The sequence below is a fragment of the Saccopteryx leptura genome, chromosome 6, assembly GCF_036850995.1.
Source record: "Saccopteryx leptura isolate mSacLep1 chromosome 6, mSacLep1_pri_phased_curated, whole genome shotgun sequence".
Lineage (NCBI taxonomy): Eukaryota > Metazoa > Chordata > Mammalia > Chiroptera > Emballonuridae > Saccopteryx > Saccopteryx leptura.
The window spans coordinates 189,142,389-189,164,363 of NC_089508.1; the positions used below are offsets into that span (position 1 = coordinate 189,142,389).

The 21,975-nt window shown below is 53.4% G+C and overlaps 1 protein-coding gene across 1 annotated transcript in view; it reads left to right on the top strand.

Annotated features, from left to right (window-relative positions):
- NEURL1B (neuralized E3 ubiquitin protein ligase 1B) overlaps positions 1-21,975 on the top strand; it is a 292,908-nt gene that overhangs the window by 56,961 nt on the left and 213,972 nt on the right. The window lies entirely within an intron of this gene.

Below are 21,975 nucleotides of genomic sequence, written 5' to 3' on the forward strand. Positions count from 1 at the left end.
GCTCGCTTCCTCCTCCACCCTGCCAGACGGGGAAACTGAGGCTGAGAGGGGCCGGGTCGCTTGGCCGGAGTGAAAGAAGTGGGAGGATGGGCTTGAATCCCAAGGCTCCTGTTCTTTCTTTCTGCCACGGGCCCCTCGCTGAGCCCAACATGAGGGCGGCTCGTTTCTGAAAACTAAGCAGTTTTTCAGAAATTTGGTCGCCAAACTCATTCAGCAAGTCCCAACTCCACCCCTTTAGCTGTGAGGCCCTCGGCACGTGATTGATTTCACCATCCTGAGTCTCAGTGTTCTGTAAAATGGGAGAATGGCCACATCTTCCTCACCAGCCACCAGCTGCCCAGGGGCCAGTATGTACCCAGCCGTCCGGGGGAGTGTGATGCCCGTTTTGGACCCTCTGATGGCTGCCCCCCCCCCCCATCACCTCCTGGAAAAGTCCAAGAGCCTTAGCACGACCTGCACTAGTGGAAAACTGTTTACTAATAGTCTCTTATACTTACATTGCATATTGCTACATTTTGGTGCCGTGTGCTTGTTTATTAGACGACCACTCCATTGGATATATTGTGTCATACATGGTATATTTCATTGTTTACATCTTCCAGATTTTCAGAATTCTGAAATCTCCAGCCCCTAAGAGTTTTGGGATAAAAAATTGTGGCCCCTTGATCAAAGGCAGCCTGGTACAGGGCACCAGGCAGAGCACGGGGCACGGGTGACCGTATTCAATCCTCACGGTAGCCTAAGCAGACAGTAGTATTGTATCACCCATTTGATAGGTGAGAACACTAAGGCTCTGCACAGTGACGCGACGTGCCCAGTTTACACGCCATTGAGTGAGAGCCAGCGTCTGGACCTCAGACCGCCCCTGGGGGCCACCCACGTGGTCAGCGCAGGTCATCGTTGTCTCCTGCCCTCCTCTGTGTCTGCCAGCCGCTGGGGCCAGGCACACAGGACCGAGGCACAGGTCGCAGCAGCGCCCTCCAGCAGCCTGTCCTCCGAAGAAGGAAACAGGCTGGGCGCCTCCCATCAGGGCTGTCGGGGGAGGGCTTTGAACCCGGTCAGAGTCTTGGGACGTTGTCTAGGAGGCCACGGGAGACCACGGAAGGGTCTGGAACAGGAAAGTGACATGGTCAGGTTGATGCCCTAAGAGAATGGTGCCCGGGATGTGAGTGGACATCCCCAGAGGGCTTGTTAAACACGGACCACGGAAGTATCAAAGCATCAATCATTAGTTTTTCGTTGCGCGTTGCAACACCTTAGTTATTCATTGATTGCTTTCTCATATGTGCCTTGACCGTGGGCCTTCAGCAGACCGAGTAACCCCTTGTTGGAGCCAGCGACCTTCGGTCCAAGCTGGTGAGCTTTTGCTCAAACCAGATGAGCCCGCACTCAAGCTGGCGACCTCGGGGTCTCGAACCTGGGTCCTCTGCATCCCAGTCCGATGCTCTTTCCACTGCACCACCGCCTGGTCAGGCAGGATGCTCATTTCTAAGGGTCCCCGGTGCTGTGGCTGCGGTGCAGTTTGAGCACTGCTGCTTTAGGGTGATACAGCGGTGTGGAGGGTGCCAGGAGCACCCCGGTGTTTATGGGAATGGGGGCTGCCGTGTGGGGGTACCAGGAACGGGGCCCATCGGGTCCCTCTATCCGCACAGCTCACAGATGGTAAGCACTGAGACTGAGGAAGGAAAAAACTACCTGTCTGGGGCCGCACAGCTGGTCAGAGGTGGGGCAGGGACTCTATCCTGGGAACTGGGGATGCCCACTGCCCTGCCTCTGAGGTGAGGCCTTAGGAAGCTGCTCTGAACAGTCACTGAGTAAAAGTCCACACATCAGGAGAACACACTGGGGATGCCGTGTTCCCAGGCCCCAGGCTCTCACCCGCTCCACCTGTGGGCTCCCAGCTGCCACACATCTGCCCTGGCTTCCTGCCACCGCAGCTGGGCAGCTGGTCTTCTAGGCCAGGTTCTACCAGGCTGCTGTAGGGGGGGGGTGTCATCATGGTGGGTCTGGAGCCCCCGTCTTCGGAGAAACCCCTGCCTCAAGTTCCCCCAGATGACTGCACCAAGGAAATCAAGGTGACTTCCCTCACAGTTCCTGTCCGTCAGCAGGTTCCTGCCCTCAGCACCTCTTCAGAGGGGCCCAGCCTGGAGCTGTTCCTTCCCCTGCACCCCCAGGAAAGGACGGCACCGAGGCTGTCCTCTGTGCCTAACAAGGCTCATCATCCTGGTCCTTTTCCTGGATGAGTGACCATACGCCCTTTTCTGGCCTTCTCTGTCCTCATTCGCAGACTGCCTGCCTCACAGGCTGGGGGGGGAGGGGGAGTTAACAAAATCAGGAAAGCCACTGCTTCCTGAGCACCTACTATGTGCCAGATGGCCAGGTATCTGCCAGCACCCTGTCCTTAGCATGACAGGTGCAGCAAGCATCGACATGGGCCATGCATGCTCCCCCTTCCAGGGCCCTCTCTCCAGCTCCACGGGTCTGCTTGTCTCCCCACACAGACTTGGGGACACCCCGCCACTGCCACCTACCATGGCCGTGCTCACACATGTCTCCTACACCTGCCTTGCTTTCAGAGAAGAAGTGAAAGGCCAGAAGTAAATGAGGCAAATCAGGTTAAATACGAGTGAGGGGTGTTTGCACTACAATTTTCTGAACTTTTTCCCATCTGTCTGAGACGTTTGATAGAATCACGCTGGCCCGGCGAGTATGCAGCTGGCCTGGAAGGAGGGGGTGGGACTGAGGAACTGGGTCAGAGTGGGCCAAGGTCCTGCCGTCCAGATGTGACGGTGGAGACGTCCAGAGGCCGTGACTCACCAAGAAATGCCGGGGTCACCAAAATGTTTCTGAAGCTGTAAAGCCCCCCAATCCCCTGGTCAGCTCCCGGCAAGGGCGTGACCCTGGTGAACCCTCGCCCCGCGGATTGAACCCGAGGTGGCTGAGCTTGGGGACGCCCGTCTGTGGTCCCTTCTCGGGCTCCCCACAGGGCGCACGTGGAGGCGTGGTGGGGACTTAAGTATTCTGGGGAGCCCTCTCGGTTCCACATCCAACATAAGCCACAGTCTGTCGTCCCGATGGCCAGTGGGGTGACCTTTGGGCCCTGAAAGCTCGCCGGGCGGCAGAGCCAGCTCCCTGTCCCCAAGCCTCGGCCTGGTGGAAACCACCTCGGCTGCAGAAGTGGGCTGGTGGCGGCTTGTTGTGCTGTTGCTAAGTTCTGAGCTGATCAGTGTGGGCCTCACGGGGTTTTTCCCCCTCTGGTTTCATGTTCTGACGGGAACTGTGAGGATCTGGAGTGAGTTCACGGCAGCCACAGCATTCCAGAGCGGGTGACGCCGAGTTCCTCCTTGGCCCTGGCTCCCGAGTCCACACCCTCCCCAGCTGCGGAGCGGGATGGCTGGGAAAGCAGCTCAGATCGAGGATGGAAGACGACCCACAGGGCTTGACTCTCCACTGTCCTTTTTCTAGAAGCCAGCTTGCCTTCCAGCAAGGAGGTAGAGGTTTCAGGATCCATACTGAATTCTGCTTCTTGGTTTCCCAGTTCCCTTTTCTGGTATTTAAAACTCTGCACATTTTGTTCCAAAAATCAGCCCTCAGCCCCATAGACCGCAATGCCCTGCACCGTCTCTCCGAGCCAAACCTGCCCTCACCCGAACAACCTAGTACCTGGGTTTCCCTGCCCCACCTTCCTGTCTACCAGCAGATCTGCCCTTGTTTTGTTTTGTTTTAGCGAGAGAAAGCCAGTGTGGAACTGACTCTAAATTCCTTCCTTCCTTCCTTCCTTCCTTCCTTCCTTCCTTCCTTCCTTCCTTCCTTCCTTCCTCCCTCCCTCCCTCCCTCCCTCCCTCCCTCCCTTTCTTCCTTTCTCCCTCCCTCCCTCCCTCCCTTCCTTCCTTCCCTCCTTCCTTCCCTCCTTTTTTCTTTTTCTCTTTCTTTCTTTCTTTCTTTCTTTCTTTCTTTCTTTCTTTCTTTCTTTCTTTCATTCTTTCTTTCTTTCTCTTTCCTACCTTCCTTCCTTCCTTCCGTCCTTCCTTCCTTCCTCCCTTCCTTCCTTTCTCCCTCCCTCCTTCCCTCTTTCCTTCCCTTCCCTTCTTCCTTTTCCTCTCACTCCCTCTTTTCCTCAGGCAATAATCATGTCCTCCTGGTGTATACACTTTAAATTTATTTTACTGATTTTAGAGAGCAAGAAAGGGAGAGGCAGAGACCTCAATCTGTTCCTGTACGTGCCCTGACCAGGGACTGAACCTATTACCTATGCATATCTGGAACACGGTCTCACCAACCGAGCCATCTGGCCAGGGCTCCTAGTGTGTACACTCTACACCAGGGGCCGGGAACCTTTTGTGGCTGAGAGACGTGAACGCCACATATTTTAAAATGTAATTCCATGAGAGCCATACAACGACCCATGTACATTACACATTATCCAATAAAAATTTGGTGTTGTCCCGGAGGACAGCTGTGATTGGCTCCAGCCACCTGCAACCATGAACATGAGCGGTAGGAAATAAATGGATTGTAATACATGAGAATGTTTTATATTTTTAACATTATTTTTTTATTAAAGATTTGTCTGCAAGCCAGATGCAGCCACCAAAAGAGCCACATCTGGCTCGCGAGCCATAGGTTCCCAACCCCTGAACTAGAGAGACAGATATGGTAGACATTTAAAATTATTTATACACTGTATAGAGAAAGTTAAAATGTAATTTCAGATAGAAATCAGCATTTTCTACCTGAAAATAAGGTGGGAAAGGGGTGAAGAGAAGACTAGGGTGCTCACGTGTGACAGCTGGGGTGCTACAGATGGCGGCCAGGGGGGCTCTGAGGAGGTGAGCTCCGGGCAGAGACCTGGGCGGGAAAAGCCGCCTCCATGGAAACTTCTGGAGCAGGACACGTGGGGGAGGCAGGGCAGGTGCACAGGCCTGTGTGGCCCACGCACGTGTGTGCGCAGAGGCAGAGGCGGACTGCATGTGGGAGGGGCCTGGGCGGAGGAGCTGTAAGGTTTGAGGGTTTTCTTGCAGGCATGGTGGGGGCACTCTGTCACCGTTGTGATTGGAAAGAATCGCTGAGGCTGGCAGTGGCCTGGGGGCGCAGGAGCGGTGGGGGCGGCCCCAGGGGCGGTGGCGGAAGGATACAGTCTGCAGGGGCCGCATGTGACGCAGGCTGCGAGTATGGGGGTGTCGGCACCAGCACCAGGTGTAGGGACGAGCTGCTGTTGGGAGTCAGCGCTGGCCGTGGCGGGGAAGACGGTGAGCAGAGCAGGTTCATGGGGACAGAGCTGAGCTGGTAGTTTGGGTTCCAGACACCGGAAGCCATAAACAAACCCGCGGGGGGTTGGTTCTGAGGACAGCAGGGGAGCCAGTGTCAGGCAGGAGGATTCCAGATGTGTCTCCTCTGAGGATGTCCTCGTGCACGCGGGCCCCCCACCCCTGCCGTAGAGGTACTCCATCGTACCATCTGGACTCGGTCTCCCCGATACTGTGTGTCACTCTAAAACCTTTAGCTGTGTGCCTGGCTCTTAGTTTGGAGGCCCAGACTCACTCACCACTCCAGTGCTTCATAGAGGAGGAGACGGGCGCAGAGAGGGACGGTGACGTGGCCGAGGTCACACAGCTGGGAAGCTGGGATTCAGCTCCAGAGTCTGCGTGTTAAGCCACTGCACCCACCATCTGACTGACGCCTTTGTGGCCCCCACCACCGGCCCCCCCCCATGCAGAGCGCCGAGCGGCGGCGCACGTACAGACCCCAGGAGTACCTGCGGTGGCGGCTGCTGGCCCCGTCTATCTGCAGGCTCCTCTCTGTGTTTATTCATTCCCGAGATAAATATTTATATGTGACTGCCTGGGGGCTGCTGGGAAGGCCGGACCAGGAGCCTGCGTTTCTGTGGGCTTAGTGATGGAGGGTGGCGAGGCGGCCTGGAGGGGGGCTGGGGGCTGGGACAGGCTTAGTGATGGAGGGCAGCGGGCCTGGAGGGGGGCTGGGGGCTGGGACAGGCTTAGTGATGGAGGGCAGCGGGCGGGCCTGGAGGGGGCTGGGGGCCGGGACGGGCTTAGTGATGGAGGGCGGCGGCCAGCCTGGAGGGGGGCTGGAGGCCGGGGGCTGGGGGCTGGGACGGGCTTAGTGATGGAGGGCGGCGGGCCTGGAGGGGGGCTGGGGGCTGGGGGCTGGGGGCTGGGGGCTAGGGGCTGGGACGGGCTTAGTGATGGAGGGTGACGGCCGGGCCTGGAGGGGGGCTGGGGGCTGGGGGCTGGGGGCTGGGGGCTGGGACGGGCTTAGTGATGGAGGGCGGCGGGCCTGGAGGGGGGCTGGGGGCTGGGACAGGCTTAGTGATGGAGGGCAGCGGGCGGGCCTGGAGGGGGCTAGGGGCTGGGACGGGCTTAGTGATGGAGGGTGACGGCCGGGCCTGGAGGGGGGCTGGGGGCTGGGGGCTGGGGGCTGGGGGCTGGGACGGGCTTAGTGATGGAGGGCGGCGGGCCTGGAGCGGGGCTGGGGGCCGGGACGCGGGATTGTGGATCCTCCAGGGTGCTCCGGGCCTGGACAGCCGGCGGGGAGGGCAGGAGAGCAGAGAGGTGAACAGTGCCTGTCGTACAGTCACCCCAACCCTGTGCGATTGCAGACAAGTCACCCGTTTCCACCTGGCTGTAAAGGGGACAGTGCCACCCGGGTCCCAGAGTTATCACGAGGGTTCTGAGACGACTGGCAACCACCAACCCTCTCTGCTGGTCAATCTTTTCTAGCTAGCTGCAAGACTGGCAGCCGCCACTCACTCAAGAGAGTCAGGACTTCTGTCCCCCCGGGCGGGGTTTGGTATTTCATGTTGTCACCTACTTTCCTCTCAGAAGTTTCTCTCCTAAAGAGGCTGGAGGTTGGGCGGCAAAGGTTGGGTGGTGGGTCTTGGCTTTCCAGTGCCGCTCCCCCCCATGTCATTCTGGGGCTGGGTGGCAGAGGACACTGGGCCACATGGATTCTCAGCTGTTACTTGACACAGCAGATTCCAGGGCCTTATTTAGAAGCTTTGCTGGGGTGGGAAAACCTCCCCCCTTCCCACAATAATTCACCTGCTCCCCCACCTACACCCCCCCCCCCCCCCCAGCGTGAGCAAGGGCTCAGGTTCTGAAGCCAGGCTGACACTCTGACCTTGGGCACCGTCTCAGAGCCCTGGTCCCAGGTCTTCCAGAAACCCTCCCCGCCACGGGGTTGGCTGGCTGTGTCCCGGGCTACGGAATTTAGTATCCATGATGGGGTGAGCTTGAGACCCAAAGAGGAAGGAAACTGAGGCCTTGCCCTGGGGAGGGAGGTGTAGACACTTCCTCCTCTGAGCCATCTGTGCCCCTGCAATGTCATTAGAATGAAGTACCAATTAAGACTGTGTGTCTGACTAAGAACATGCATGATATGACTGCATCCCGTCAGGAAGAAAGGCTGGAAGGAAAGACAGCAGCAGCTAGACAGTCCCTGTCTCTCAGCGGGGCGAGATTATGAGCCAGTTTTAGTCATGGATTTATTTCTTCTATAGTTTCTAAATTTTCTCTGTTGAAACCCTACAACCATTAAAATCATGAGAAAAGAAAAATAGGCCCCCGCCCTGGCCAGTTGGCTCAGTGGTAGAGCGTCAGCCTGGCGTGCAGAAGTCCCGGATTCGATTCCCGGCCAGGGCACACAGGAGAAGCGCCCATCTGCTTCTCCACCCCTCCCCCTCTCCTTCCTCTCTGTCTCTCTCTTCCCCTCCCGCAGCCGAGGCTCCACTGGAGCAAGGATGGCCCAGGCGCTGGGGATGGGTCCTCGGCCTCTGCCCCAAGCGCTAGAGTGGCTCTGGTCGCAACAGAGTGACGCCCCAGAGGGGCAGAGTGTCACCTCCTGGTGGGTGTGCCGGGTGGATACCGGTCGGGCGCATGCGGGAGTCTGTCTGTCTCTCCCCATTTCCCGCTTCAGAAAAATACAGAGGAAAAAAAAAAAAGAAAGAAAAATAGGCCCCGTTTTTATTTTTATTTATTTTATTTTATTTTTTTACAGAGACAGAGAGAGAGTCAGAGTGAGGGATAGACAGGGACAGACAGACAGGAATGGAGAAATGAGAAGCATCAATCATTAGTTTTTCATTGCGCATTGCGACACCTTACTTGTTCATTGATTGCTTTCTCATATGTGCCTTGACCAGGGGTCCCCAAACTTTTTACACAGGGGGCCAGTTCACTGTCCCTTAGACCGTTGGAGGGCCGGACTATAAAAAAAACTATGAACAAATCCCTATGCACACTGCACATATCTTATTTTAAAGTAAAAAAACAAAACAGGAACAAATACAATATTTAAAATAAAGAACAAGTAAATTTAAATCAACAAACTGACCAGTATTTCAATGGGAACTATGCTCCTCTCACTGACCACCTATGAAAGAGGTGCCCCTTCCGGAAGTGCGGCGGGGGCTGATAAATGGCCTCAGGGGGCCGCATGCGGCCCGCGGGCCGTAGTTTGGGGACCCCTGGCCTTGACCATAGGCCTTCAGCAGACCGAGTAACCCCTTGCTTGAGCCAGCGACCTTGGGTCCAAGCTGGTGAGTTTTGCTCAAACCAGATGAGCCCACACTCAAGCTGCCGACCTTGGGGTCCCGAACCTGGGTCTTCCGCATCCCAGTCTGACGCTCTATCCACTGCGCCACCGCCTGGTAGGGCAATAGGCCCCATTTTAAATTTTTTTATTTATTTTTATTTATTCATTTTAGAGAGGAGAGAGAGAGACAGAGAGAGAGAGGAGAGAGAGACAGGGGGGAGGAGCTGGAAGCATCAACTCCCATATGTGCCTTGACCAGGCAAGCCCAGGGTTTCGAACTGGCGACCTCAGCATTTCCAGGTCGACGCTTTATCCACTGCGCCACCACAGGTCAGGCAATAGGCCCCATTTTAAAAAGATAAAATGTATTGTTCAAAAAATGAATCTCAGTAGCGTAGTAGAAGGACATAAAATATCTTCTTGGATGAGCAAAGGAAAAGAGTAACACTAAAAAGCAAAAAATATTGTATAAAATTGTATTTATTTATTTATTTATTTTTTATTTTTTTTCATTTTTCCAAAGCTGGAAACGGGGAGGCAGTCAGACAGACTCCCGCATGCGCCCGACCGGGATCCACCCGGCATGCCCACCAGGGGGCGATGCTCTGCCCCTCTGGGGCGTTGCTCTGTTGCATCCAGAGCCATTCTAGCGCCTGAGGCAGAGGCCACAGAGCCATCCCCAGCGCCCGGGCCATCTTTGCTCCAATGGAGCCTCGGCTGCGGGAGGGAAAGAGAGAGACAGAGAGGAAGGAGAGGGGGAGGGGTGGAGAAGCAAATGGGCGCCTGTCCTGTGTGCCCTGGCCGGGAATCGAACCTGGGACTCCTGCACACCAGGCCGACGCTCTACCGCTGAGCCAACCGGCCAGGGCCTATAAAATTGTATTAATTGCATGTAACCCAGATGAGAACAGACTATATGTAAGATACGTAGCTAAAATCATATATAAGATATATGTGTATTTATATATTCTAAGATGCTATTTGCTTGTTTATTTACTTTAGAGAGAGGAGAGAGAGAAAGGCTGTGGAGAGAGGAGCGGGAAGCATCAACTCATACTTGTTTGTCCTCTGTGCCTTGACCAGGCAAGCCCAGGGTTTCGAACCGGCGATCTCAGCATTCTAGGTTCTGGCTTTATCCCCCACGCCACCACAGGACAGGCTATTTATATGTTCTAAATGAGAAAATTATATGAGACTGAATCAAAATGATGTACTTCGCATCCGGTCCCCATTCCAGCACACACTCAGGGCTCTCTGTCATTGACTTGTTTTTCTCCATTGACCAATTATGAGGTACTCGGGGCAGAGGGAAAGTTTTACTTGTCTCCGTGTCCCTTTGAGGACCTGGCACCTAGTAGGCACTTTAATAAATGTGTATGAATGAACAAAAGAATCTTTTCTTTAAAAGAAGGATACACGCCTGACCTGTGGTGGCGCAGTGGATAAAGCATTGGCCTGGAACGCTGAGGTTGCCGGTTCGAAACCCTGGGCTTGCCCGGTCAAGACGCATACAACAAGCAAGAAGCAGGCAATGAACAATTAAAGGGAAGCTGCAATGAGTTGATACTTTTCACTCCGCTACCTCCTCTCTCTGTCAAATCAACAAATAAAATCTTTTAAAAAAAGAAAATAAGGATACACATTACAACTCTAAGAACATAAAGGATCCCAGGAAAGGGGCTTGAGAATGTGTCTGACAAGTGGAAAAAAAATCAGACAAACAAAAACCATAGAAGGTTGTAGATTCTCAAATAGGAGCCCCCAAAGGCAGTTTCAATGCCAATGGCCCCCCCTCTGGTTGCTTGTGGACCCTGCGTCTTGCCCACCAGTCTGGAGGGCCAGGTGGACGTGAACTGTCCTTGTTCATCTCTGAACCCAAGGTATCTGACACAGCCTGGACAGGATTCCGGAGCCCAGTGGCAATCGATCAAATTACCGTTAACAATCAGAAAAAGGCAACAGGCAAGATGCTCTTTATTCCGTAAAAGGTCCTCAATATCAGATAAAAAGACAAGGACAGGGGTGCCCCAGGACGGGGGCGGGGGGGGGGCCCTCGGAGACAGATGGCGGTCCTCCTGCAGATGGAGCCTTCTAGTCCCACACGGCCTCTGCCCTGGGGACAAGACAAATCCCACACTGGCAAGTGCCGCTGGCTCAGGGAGGAAGCGCGACAGTGAGAGGGGACGGAAGAGTCCTGTCTCTCTTCTGTGCCACGGAGCTGCCTCTCCCTTCTAGACCGAGCTCCACACGCAGGGGCTGGGGCTCCTCCACCTTCGTCCAGGCAACATGAAACAGTTGATTCAACTCAAGTGACGTTTAACTACTATATTTATTGAACGGAGGAGTAGACCGAGACCCGTTTTTGTTGCGTTCCCACCCCTGAGCCTTTTCGCTGGGGATACCAGAATGAGTAAGGATTTGGGCACCCGTTCAAAATATTCCCTGAGCTTCTCGTACATGCCTGACGCAGCTGTGACCCCCACGCTCATGAAGTTCACTTGCTCTGTCGCAGCCACAAGTGACATTTGAAACCCTCTCCACCCTATATGTATTTTGAGTTGGGGGATTTTTTTCTTTTCCTTTGAGAAGAAAGTAGATTTCACTCTGAGACTTCAGGGGAGGGAAATGAAAACATACATCCAGCCTGACCTGTGGTGGCGCAGTGGACAAAGCGTCGACCTGGAAATGCTGAGGTCGCCGGTTTGAAATCCTAAACTTGCCTGGTCAAGGCTCATATGGGAGTTCATGCTTCCTGCTCCTCCTCTCTCTTTCTCTCTCTCTCTCTCTCTCTCTCCTCTCTAAAAAATGAATGAATAAAATAAAATAATAAAAATAATTAAAAAACAAACAAACATACATCCACACAGGGCTTGTCCAGGTGTGTTCACAGGAGCATTTATTCACGACACCCCCAGACGGAAACAACCCAAAGGCCCATAAACAGATGAAGGAATAAATAGAAGATGGTATATCCACACAATGGAATATTATTCGGCCCTAATAAGGAATGAAGCTCTGATATACCCTATAATATGGATGAACCCAGAAAACATTGTTACCTGAAAGAGGCCGGTCGCAAAAGATCACAGATGTTTCCATTTATATTGTGTCCGGAAGCGATAAACCTATAGAAATTGGAAGGAGATTCGTGGTTGCCTAGAGCCTGTGGGGAGAGGGAATGTGAGTGACTGCTCACGGGTAAGGGGTTTCTTTCTGGGGTAATGACAATGTTTGTTTTCAAACTGATTGTGGTAATGGTTGTACAACTGAAGAATATACTGAGAACCACTGAACCGTATATTTTAAATGGGTGAATGGTGTGGTATGTGAATTATATATCTCAATAAAGCTGTTTTAAAACAAGAAAGAAAGAAAGAAAGGAGAGAGTTTCCCCCTTTCCAGCATGTGAAGTGTCATAGAAATGGATTTCATAATCGAGTGGGCTGCGTTGGTTTAGGAGTGGAATTTTTCTTTTTCAACAGCTTTGAGCTCACTTTTCAAGGCAAGTGTTTTTTCTTAAGGGTTGTGCTCAGAACTTCCCACCCCACCCGCCTCGCCCTGGCCACTGCCTGTGTCCAGGCCAGGCAACCCTCTCCATGGCCCATAGCCTTGCTCATTCCACACCCCACCCCACCCACTGTGCCCGCAGTGCTCAGCTGCTGCCAGCTCCCAAATGCCAGAGCTGCCACCTGGGGCCCTGGCGACGCGAGGGCCCACAGTGTTGTGATGTGTTTGGACGGGGAGTGTGCTTGGTGCCAGCGTTACCAGGCTCCGAGGGTGACTAATCCCGTGTGCATTTCTGGTTTCTGTTGCCCGGGCTGCTCAGCTGGAGGGCCTCAGACTTCTCAGCTGTTTCTGGAGAAGCTCGGCTCCCCATTGTGGAGGCCTGGACTTAATTAAACCCATTCTCCAGCCTTCTCGGCCACGTGTGTGCCCAACAGATATTTATTGAGCATCTACTATGTATCAGACACTATTCTGGGGGAACAGAGTGACCGAGCTCTTGTTCCAATGGAACAACATAAACGACACAATTGTTTTTTAAAGGAAAAGAAAAAAATTCAAATGATGTTCGAGGTGTTGTTCAGATAAATGAATCAGTGTGAGATGACTGTGAGTACTTGGAACAGCTCGTTCTTGTTTAGTTGTGGAGGGGGTGGAGGAAGCAACTCCACTGGGGAGTTGGCTGAGAGAGGCATATGTGTGAAGAACTAGAACAAAAAATGGTCTATGTTGAAGAGACAGCGTGTGCAAAGGCCCCGAGGCAGGAATAATAATGAGGCCAACATGACTAGAAAGAACCCAGACTCTGGAGTTGATGGCTATCGGCTGCGAACCTCTTTTTACCTGTTCGAACTGGGACTATCGCTTCCCTCACCTCTGAAATGGAGAAAAGGAACCTGTGTGGTGAGACTGAAGTAAGTCAGCGATGTCACTGGACTATTAGGCACAGGCCTGGCTCGCAGTGGGTGCCCCATGCCAGGCTTCCTTGTCCTGGCTCCCCCCACCCCCACAGCCTTGTGCGGTGGGCTGAGCCACTACGCTGATGGTGAGAAGGAATCGCCCAGCTGTCTGCACGCCCCAGCCCAGCCAGTACCCAGACCGGCTAAGCCAGCCTGTCACTCCCCTGCCCTACTCTGCCTTCTTCCACACCCCAGGACTTCCCAGACGGACTGGCTGGGCCTGACCCCAGGAGGGGTCATGGCAAATGAGACGCATACACATCGCTAAGGACGGCTGAGTGACCTGTGTGCTCAGGGCTCGGCACCCTCAAGCCCCTTTCCCTCCTCTAACGTGCGGACAAGAGGCCCAGCCTTGGAGAGAGCCCTTCCCAAGGTCACACAGCAAGGACGTGGATCCACACCCAGACCAGGGATGCCAGAGTGCCTTCTCTGCCCACTGTGTAAAATGTGCGTGTGTCTTTGTGTTTTAATTCCCTCTCAGGGCCTCCTGCCTGCTCCCCACTTCCTCCCATACTCCCTGCACCCAGGTCAGGGGAAACCATTTTCAGTTCCTGAAGGGCTTGCTTACTTTACACTCTGTGCCTTCTGCTGGCTGTCCACTCTGCTTAAAACGCTCTTCCTCCACCCTCTTTCCCCTCTCATACTTCTACGTGGCAAACTCTTACTCATCCTTCAGGGCCCAGCCCCCCGCCTCCTCCAAGAAGCCTTCCCTGATACTCAGCCCAACAGGGTTAGTCCAAGCCTCCTCGATCACAAGGTGCTTCTCAATCCCAGTGACTGAGAGCCTCTGAAAGATGGGAAACCGCCCCTCTCTCAACTTTAATGTTATTAATATCAATAACTATTTTTTAGTGAGCACACGAGAGAAAGAATTCATGAGCCAACTGGTTTGCTGGTGCACACTCTTAAAGGCAGCGATGTGTTCAGTGATTTTGTTGACGCTGAGAGCAGAGCGTGGGCATCCCAGCAGGACTGCCACATGCGGCTTCACAGGCTGCGCACAGCATAGTGCTGGGGTGCCAGGCACACCTGTGATGTGAATGGTACCCTCTGGAGGTGGACAACGTGCTGGCCTGATCCTTGTCCATTCTGGAAACATCTGCAACCTTTCAGGTAGTGGGGAAGAAAATACACAGGCTTTGGATTCAGACTCACTTGGGTTCAAATCCCAGGTTTGCTACTTACCTACTGTATCTCCCCAGGCTAGTGACTTAACCTCTCTGAGCTTCTGCAGTGCAGGGGAATAGATGCCCACCTCCCAAGGTGGCATCTGAGAGGATGAAATAAGGCAGCATGGACATGCCTGACAGAGTAGGTCCTTGAACATCTGGAATGCTTATTCCCGCATCTAGCTTCCAAAATGCTTGCACATCCAGGCTGGGTTTCTCCCGGACTGGCAGAACCTTTCTGTCCCTGTCCCTGAAGCCTGGGCACTAGGACCAGCTCTGACACAAACCAGGAAGGCCCTTTCCCCTCGGACTTTGTCTCACAGATGCCCACATGAGGACAGACACTGAAGCATCGCATAGAGAAGCAAAAGACTGGAAACAAACTGTGTGCCCATCAGATTAGGCAGATTCATGAACTCTGTGCGTGCGTATGGTGGGGTACCAGCTCTCAGCATAGTGACAATAAGCCACCTCCAAGAAAACGTGAGGGGGAAAGAAAGTTGTGGGACAGGTTGTGTTATTGATCTGCTGAAGACCAGGATCTGAACCACAGGACATGGAAAATGACCTGAGGGACAAATTCTCAGTTCCCCCAAGGATGGTGCATAACTGGTACCACTGAGGATGCAGGGGAGAGAGGCTAATTCATGACACACAATGATCCCGTGGGGTCGGAAGACCGAGTGGAACCCGCAGAGAAAGGCTGGTCAGACCATCTCTGGAAGGACGTGTGAGAAACTAATCATACCAGTTCCTGGACACTGGGGGTCAGTGTGGAAAGAAGTCGCTTATCACAGTTCAGATCCTTGGGAACTTTTGAACTTTTGCCATGAACATGACTTAACCTGTTAAAATGACAGCAAGCCATTTTAAATAGGAATTTTTAAAAGCCAATACATATGCATTAATAGTAGTAATCGTTTCTTTGACCTTGGGCAAGGTGCCTGGGGACCTCGTTTCCCCATCTTCAAAATGGAAAGACCACCTGAAGGAGAGAACAGTGCCCACCACTGTGATCCGGGCTGAGGGCCATTTCTGGATTTCAGTCGGGCTGTCCTCATAAGTGTGGGACCTCACCATCCTGGGCCACCCTATTTGGGTACATGCGCTATGTCCCAGCAGCTGCAGTTTTCTGTTTATGCCATTTCCCAGGGAGCAAGATCACAGCAGCCCCTGGCTCAAGGGGTCTAATTTTATACACACAGTTCTGGGCTGACAGATCCTGACTACCTCCAAGATGCTTGCACTAAAAAAAGATGACCCAGAGCTCAGAGGACAGAGGAGAGAAAACAGATCTCTCCCACCTCCCTCTCTCCTTCCACAAACTCCAGTGAGTGACTGTCCCGGGAGTGGGAGTGCCTGGTGAAAGCAGGCAGGGAGGGGTCAGTGTTATGGGGCACCCAGTTGACCCTAAGTCAGGAGTCACGATCTGAGCCCTAGAATCCCGTTGGGAGCATCAGTTCAAAAGAGATCACTAGACCCCAGCCAGGTGATTCTTAGGGAATCTACTCAAATTTCTTATTTCGTAAATGGTTTTCATATATTTGGAGTTTTTTGTTTGTTTGTTTTACAATCTGTTTAGCTCAGAATCCAAAATGAGATCTACACCTGCTGATTGGTTGATACCTCTCCAAATCTCCTTTACTCCATAGATTCCCCTGCATCTATGTATTTACTTAGTTACTTATCTGTTTTCTCTCCCCACCCCCTTCTCTCTAAATTGATTTGCAGAAGAAATCAGTTGTCTTATCAACAGTTTCCTACACCTGAAGTTGGCTGACTGCCTCCCTGAGGTGCCGCCTAACTTCCTCTGATCCCTTGTAGTTCCTGCAAATGTTGGTTGCGCTAGAAACTTGCTTGATCAGGTTCAGGTCTGAGTTTCGGACAAGACAACTTCACCGGTGCCTCTTCTATGAGAGGCTCAGCTTGTCTGTCTCTGGGTGATGTGCATCCATTGGAGGAGGGCACAATGATGTGCTGATTTGATCATCCCTTCTATATTTTTAAGCCCGTATAAATAGAAACGCCTCCTCGTCAGCCATTTGATTACCGCCCCCCCCCACACACTGTTTATAGAGGAAAGGTAGAATTAATTATGATTCTTTCCCTTCCTTTAGGAGCTTAAATCCATTATTTTTGTACAATAAATATGTGCTTGCAGTGTGAGTGGGCACATTGCTCAGAGCTTCCCACCCCCCACCGTGAAATGGGGACGCTGGTGCACACCCAGCCTCACTCGCCTGCGCCTGCGCAGGGAGAGCTTGGTTCTCTCACAAGGGCAGTGTGCGCTGCACCCAGGGCTCTACCCTCTGCAGGGCCTGGCCACCTGCTGGGCTTCTCAGCCTCTCCCTGCCCAGCCTCGGCCCCAAACCCACGGCCGGAAGCCGGCAGGGGCCAGCAGGGCCTTCCCGGAGCCGTGTGCTAACTCCAGTGGCCCTGGGCGCCTGCTTCCTGTACAGTGACATGCCAGGGCTCCCTCCAGGGTGGCGGAGAGTACCAAGCAGGATAATTTGGCCCTGGGCCTGACACTCGAGTAAACCCAGTAAGGGGTCCTCCTTGTTCTCCCTGCTTCACAGCTCCACCCAGGGTACACACACACACACACACACACACACACACACACAGTAGGGTGTACACACACACACAGAGTAGGGTGTACACACACACACACACAGTAGGGTGTACACACACACACACAGTAGGGTGTACACACACACACACACACACAGTAGGGTGTACACACACACACAGAGTAGGGTGTACACACACACACACACAGTAGGGTGTACACACACACTCCCTGGGTACAGTCCCTCCGAGCAGCTCTATTGTTCGGCCACTTCCCCAGCCCCGAGGGGACGGCTAGGAACGCTGCCGCCCGGCCCTTCCTGCCGGGCGCTGACGCGCGGGCTGCGGAAGGAACAGCGCGTCTCGGTAGCCCCGTCGCATTCCGTTCGTGCCCGGGGGTCGCACGCACGTCCGCACCCTGCAGCCCTCGGCGCTGCCGCCCCAGCCGCCCACCCCGCGGGCGGGCACCGCGGGGCTCCCGACCTGCCCGGGGAGACGGGGTGGAGGCGAGTGGGGGGACGGGCGAGGCGGAGAGACAGGTTCCCGTCTTACCGTCCTGTCTCAAGGTGATCGCCCGGACCTCCCCCACCTCGGCGGGGGCGGGGCTCCTGCGCTCCTCGGCCGGGTGGGGGGCGGCGGAGTGAAGGTCACCGGCCACAAGGACGCCCAAGGCACAAAGGGCAGAACTGGTGGCTCGCAGGCCTGGTTCTCTGCCCCACACCGTGCTGCCTCCCTCCCTCACTGCCCGCAATCGGGGCCTCTGGGAACCAGGACGGATGTCCATGGCCAGGGCTTGCCATTCCAAAAGGGACAAGTCGTGGGGATCGAGGCCACTATGTCTAAGCACCTGCTGGTGTCCGGCCTCATGCAATGACACTTTCTTGTGACATTTTGGTCAAATAGGTATTACTCATCCCAAGTTAAGTGACTGTCTAGGAAGTGAGTGAGCCCAGATTTTCCGGGGTCCAAAGCCGTCTTTTCCCCCCAGCAGCATATAGGGGAGTTCTGGCCCCAGAACCCCAGAGTCCAAATCCTAGCCCACCCTCAGCTAGCTCTTCCGCAATAGGCAGGGTGCTTCACCTCTGCCTTGGCGTCCTCACGTGTGAAACAGAGGAGGTAACAGTACTTACTGCACGGGATGGTTGTGAACATTCTGGAAGGTAATATGTGTAGCTCAGCTCTTATTCTTCTTATTCATTTCACTTCTAGAATTAAAAGGGGCTGAAAATGGGGGTCGGGTGACCAAGTCTCCCAGTTGGCCTGGGTCTGAACAGTGTCCTGGGTGCCAGACTTTTGTTGGTAAAACTAAGATACCGCATGCAAACTAGGCTGGTCACCCATAATGATGCTGGTGTTTTTAAAAGCCTGTGCTGGTCTCCAACCGGCAGGAAGATGGCCATTTCATGCTCCCAGTGCTGGTGAATTTTCCCAGAACCCCCTGGGCCCCACACCCCTTGTCCTGGTCTCCCTGCTCTGCCCTTGCATAGCCAAAGGGAAACCAGACATTCCTAACATGAAAATTTTCCACATCCTTCAGGGCAATCTTCTGGTGCCAGAAATAGTCAGCAGGATTTGGGAGTCAGCCCGGGCCACTAAAAATAGCTCCCAAGGCCCCCCTGAAAAGCCTGCACCATCTCTGCTCTGGGTGGCCTGCCACCCAATAAGCTGCCTGCCCTGGCCAGCACCTTAAATGACCATGAGCTCCACTGGTCTGGCCGACCAAGGGCAGTGGACACAGAGAAGGCTGCCTCCTGCTAAGCTGCCTCAGGCCAGCTGTCGGGCCTTCTACCCAAAGATGTCCCTTCCTCTGCTCCACGGCGTGTTCTTCCCTTTCATCCAGACACGACAGCACATGACGCATGCTCACACCTGGACACTCACACAAGGGCCTCCACAATGCTCACACAGCAGGGACACAGCTGCCCCCTCCCTGCCTGCCTGCACTTGTGCACAGACCTGTGCACAGGGGTCGGCCACACACACACACGCCCATCAGGCTTCTCAGCTTCCCAGCCCACGTCTCTACGTTCTTAGGGCAGGTTTCCAAATGTGTACTGCCTTTACCTTGATTTCTCCACAACCCCCAGCCCACCCCTAAGAAGATTTTGGTTAAACTTGCTTTGTGCTGTTGTACTAGAAAAAAAATTTTTTTTTTTGAATATGCACTTTCAAACTATTTCCAGAGAACTGATAGCTGCCCCCTATCTGCCTGCCATGAAGTCTGTAAGAAATCAGGACCCCCCCCCCCCAGACACAGAGCATACCTCGGGAGCCCTGTGGGGGCTCCAGATTCCTGCCCAGTCTCCTGGCCAGAGCCTCACGGTCCTGGTCTGAGGCAGGAGCAGGCAGAAAGGTGCTTTGCTCGGGGACAGGGCTCAGGGCTGGGGGCCAGGACACCTGGGATTACCATCCATCACTCGCCCAAATCCCACTGTAGCCTGCTGGTCAACCTGCTCTCTGTGGGGGAAATGGAAGCGGAAGAGGGAGTGTTTTCTAGAACCAGCCACTGAGGAGCAGAGGCCACATCCTTGTCCCAGAGAAAGCAGAAGGAGACCCACCTGCCAGGGTTTGACACGCCCCGAGTCCCAATCAGGCACCCCCATTCACACTCGGCCCCGGGCCAGGTCCTTGCCCCTTGCTCAACCTCTGCTCCCCTGGCAACGGTGGTGTGTACAACGTGCCTTCCTATACAGAAAACCTGTGGTCCTGGTCAGTCGTTCACCCCTCAAAATATTTCTTGAGCACCTACCATGTCCCAGACTTGTGCTAGAGCTAAGGATGTGAATCGGGTCGGCATGGCCCCCACCCAACAGCAGGCGCTTCCAACGCGGACGGGGAGCAACCATAAACCCTGTTACTCTAGCGCGGAGGCTGTGGCCGTGCGGGCGCGTCTCACCGCTCAGTGAACAGAGCGGCATGGCGTCCGTGAACAAGATGCTGAGGGAGAGAAGAGGGGGTCGGGCAGGACCTCTGGAGGGGCGGAAGCCAGCCTCACAAGGGAATGTGTGTGTGTGTGTGTGTGTGTGTGTGTGTGTGCGCGCGCGCGCGCTGCTGGGTGTGGTGTGTTGGGTGTGGAGATTAGAGCTCCAGGCAGAGGGAGAGCCCCATTTATGGAAGTAAAAGAAAATGAGTGGGGTTCGTCGCAGTGGTCGGGGCAGAGGTGCCACGCCAGTAGCAGTATGTATCGAGCTTGCGGCACACGCCAAATACCGAGCTGACTGTTGTCACTCATTTGTCCCTCACAGCAACTCGGTAAGGTAGTTCTATTGTTCATCCATTGTGCAGACGAGGAACCCGAGGTACCAAAAACTTAAATAACGCCCCCCAAGGTCACAGACATAGGAAACACCACCACCAGCATTTGAACCCCAGAGGTCTTGCTCTTAACTGCTCTGTCGGGGTCCTCACTAACTGGGCCCTGGAGGCCCTGGAAAGAGCTCAGCTCTATTCTGGGTATCCAAGTAAGACACTGGGAGGTTCTAAACAGAAGTATGACATCATGAACTAGTTAAACTTGCGTTCAGTTGCACGAAAAGCATTCACAGTGGCTAAAATCAAGCCTTATACCACATAGGAATAGGGAAATATAGTTTTTCTTACCCAAAAATGCCCACCAGAGAAAGAGAAGACAGCCACGGACTGGGAGACAACATTTACCAAAGGCATATGTGATAAAGGACTGCTATCCAAAATATACCAAGAACTCTTAAAACTCAGCAATAAGGCCCGACCTGTGGTGGCGCAGTGGATAAAGCAGAGACCTAGAAGGCTGAGGTCGCCGGTTCGAAACCCTGGGCTTGCCCGGTCAAGGCACATACGACAATCAATGAACAACTAAGGTGTCGCAAAGCACAACGAAAAACTAATGATTGATGCTTCTCATCTCTCTCTGTTCCTGTCTGTCCCTGTCTATCTCTCTCTCTCTCTCTGTCCCTGTAAAAAAACAACAACAAAAAATAAAACTGCCATATTAAAAAAAAAAACTCAGCCATAAGAAGACAAACTACCTGATTGTTAACGTGGGCAAAAGATCTGAACAGACACCTCCCCAAAGAAGATAAAAAGAACAAGTGAGTACATGAAAAGATCAACATCACACGTCATCAGGGAAATGCAAATTAAAACGACAATGAGATACTGTTATATCCCTATTAATATGGCCCAAATCCAAAACACTGACCACACCAAATGGTGGTGAGGATGCGGAGCCACTGGAAGTCCCATTCATTGCAGGTGAGACTGCAACACCCCACACCCATTCTGGAAGGCAGTTTGTCAGTGTCTTACAAAACTAAACATACTCCTACCATACAATCGAACAGTTGTACTCCCTGTTATTTACCCAAAGAAGCTGAAAAATGATGTTCACACAAAAACCTGCACATGAATGTTTATTCATAATCCCCCCAAATTTGGAAGCAACCAACATGTCCTTGGGTAGGTGAATGGATAAACACACTGTGGCACATATGCAGGCAGGAGAATATTATTCAGCACTAACAGGAAATGAACTATCAAGTCACAAAAATACATGGAGGAAGGTTAAATGCATCATAGTGAGGCCAATCTGAAAAGGCTACAGCTGGTATGTTTCCAAGTTTATGACAAGCTAGTGCTTCTTCTCAGTGTTTCTTCCCTGAAGGTCATTTCCTTGGCCTTGGGGCACCACAGTGCCCGCACTTTGAAATGCCCATGTGAGAGCCACAGGAATCTGGTCTATTTGCATAAGAGTAAGACACTCACTGGGACTCTCATGAGGGCTCTTGGAAATTCAGTCTTAGGGCAAGTAGGTCCAAGTCCTGGGTGGGACCTTTCTTCCTTCCATAAAATCTACTGAATAAATTGGCTTCAGACCATTCCTCATCACTTTGGGCACAGGAGTTCTTCCTGTGCCAGACTTCTAGGGATTGGGGGTCACCTTCTCCGAAAGTGTTTCCTCCTTGTTCTTCCCTCTGCTCACTCCTCCCTACATCGCCCCAGCCCCCTGCCTTACCCACACCTCACCCACACCTCACCAGCTCCTGGATCACTGCACTCAACTCATGGGTCGACCTGTCAGTCTCCACCGCTGGGAGAGCCCAAAGTCAGGGGCTGTCTTCTCCATCCCTGTGTGTCCAGTGTCCAGTGTCCAGCACAGGGCCTGGCACCCGTTAGAGCTCAGCAGGGGCTGCTTTCATGACTGGATTGTGGGTCAGGGCACCTATTTTTTTATTATTATTATTTAT